Genomic DNA, 2,480 nt, shown 5'->3' on the forward strand with positions numbered 1-2,480 from the left:
CTATATATATATATATATATATATATAATTATTTTAATGTTTTCAAAATTTACCCTTCAAAAATAAGAGTTGGTCCCCCTAAATATTTAAGAATTTCACTATGAAAATGGTACAAATGAATTTTATTTTATGAAAAATCACCATCAAACATAATTTTGTTTGAAAAATACTAGGCTTTTTTTTGTGTGCGTGTATATATAATTTATCAAATAAAAAATGTATGTATATAATAAAAAAGTTTGTTTGTATATATGTGTGTAGAGATTGTCTTGATAAATATATTAGTGCTGCAACTTGGCCCCTCAAATAAAAATTTATGGTTCCGCTTGATTTTCATGTGGAAATAGTCTATGTATCTCGTTTTATTGTCTAACACTCATTGCAATGCTTATCCATTATGTATTTGAATTTTGATGTGATAAAATAAAGTTGATTAAATTCATTAAAAAAAATAGAGTTGATTAAGGATGAGGGCAGCCTTGTAATTTTGGGTGGGGCCCAAAATTTTGAAATTTTCCTATATATATATATATAATTATTTTAATGTTTTCAAAATTTATTCTTCAAAAATAAGAGTTGGTCCCCCTAAATATTTGAATTAGTCCAATGATACTTTAAAAAAAAAAAAAATTAGTCTCATAGTCATAGAGACATAACTTTATTTTTTTGCAATTTTTTATTATTGTAAAATGTGCTCTTATATACGTTAAATATTTGATAAAGTTTGATACCAAATATGTTTGAATCTATCTTTTTCAATCCGTTATATGACGATTAATAAGTCATTGACTCATTAAAAAGACTGTCACTAAAACTACACATAAAATGTCTTTTTAGTTGTCACGTAATGGGTTAGTGCAAGATAACTTCAAATGTGTTTGAAGCTTAACATATTCCTCCAAGTTTTGGATCATTTATGTTTTTAAAAAATTTATTAGTTTAATTGAGAGATTTTTTTACTTACTTTAGTATAAAATTTGATAATTTGAATTGAAAATGAAACTTTTTAATAATTTCACTATGAAAATGGTAAAAATGAATTTTATTTTATGAAAAATCACAATCAAACATAATTTTGTATGAAAATACTAAGCTTTTTTTTTTTTTTGGGTGTGTGTATATTTATAATTTATCAAATAAAAAAGTGTATGTATATTGTAAGAGCACGAAATCTGGATTACCCAAGCCCACTTAGAATAGTGAGATTGATGTTCCCAAACCAGGCCCAAATTAATAAATATTTATAAAGAGAGTGGGATAAACAAGTTTTGGCTCTGCCCGAGGACACAGATCGAGTAGGAGGACTCAGAAATCTAAAGATTTAAACGTATAGATGGATCTTTACAAACTTGTCCGAGGACAATGTTCTTGGTTATTACGTACACTGTTCACTCTCTTTCTCTCAGTTACTGTTCTAGCTCTGACCTCTTTTCTTGATTCTTTTTGGATCCCTTTTATCTGAGAGTCCCTTTCCTATATATACTCCAAGGCCTCTTGCATCCTAACCCTCCTTCTCCAATCCTCCTAAATCCTCTTAGGACACTTGTCCCATTAGACTTCTGGTAAAGGTGGTGGAAGGAATTGCTGAGCTGTGAATTTACTGTTCAGGTCAATTCCTCATTAATGCAGCTGATAAAATTGTTGTCAGCCATTTAATGTAGAGGAGTAGACAAAATCTTATAAGAAAGTTCCCACAAATATCTTGTTTATCCCATAAGGTGTCCACCTTCACCTTTTATATCCCCCAAGGACGCTCTGTCACTTCCCACTCTCTCCTTGGACCACCTCACTCCTCGGGTCATGAATGCTCCTTCATGAAGAACAACTGGAGGCTACAGCGGTTCTTCCAATTTTCGGTCCTCGGGCCTCCACATATATATTAAAAAAGCGAGTATGTATATGTATGTGTGGAGATTGTCTTGATAAATATATTAATGCTGCAACTTGGCCCCTTAAATATAAATTTCTAGTTCCGCTTGATTTCTCCACATTTTTACGTGGAAATAGCCTATGTATCTCGTTTTATTGTCTAACACTCGTTGCAATGCTTATCCATTATGTATTTGAATTTTGAAGTGATAAAATAAAGTTGATTAAATTCATGAAATAAAATAGAGTTGATTAAGGATGAGGACAGCCTTGTAAAGAAGAGATAATACAATTTAAACAAACTAATGATGATAGGACCCTCATAAATCCCACATGCAATCCACCAAGAAAATTCCACATATATAAATCCAAAGGTAATGCTTCCCAATATTATACAACTATTAAACATCCAATATGACATGATCGTCAAATACCAATCATCATCAAATTATGTAAAATTTTCACTTCACACATTATGTATATATATTAACGGTATTTTAATTTTACCTTTGCATGAATTTATTGTAATAATAAGTTTTTTTTTTTTTTTTTGACAAATCATGTTACTATTACTTTTTTTATGTATATTTGTAGATGTAAATAATAAAAAT

Source organism: Castanea sativa, chromosome 9, assembly GCF_040712315.1.
Source record: "Castanea sativa cultivar Marrone di Chiusa Pesio chromosome 9, ASM4071231v1".
NCBI lineage: Eukaryota > Viridiplantae > Streptophyta > Magnoliopsida > Fagales > Fagaceae > Castanea > Castanea sativa.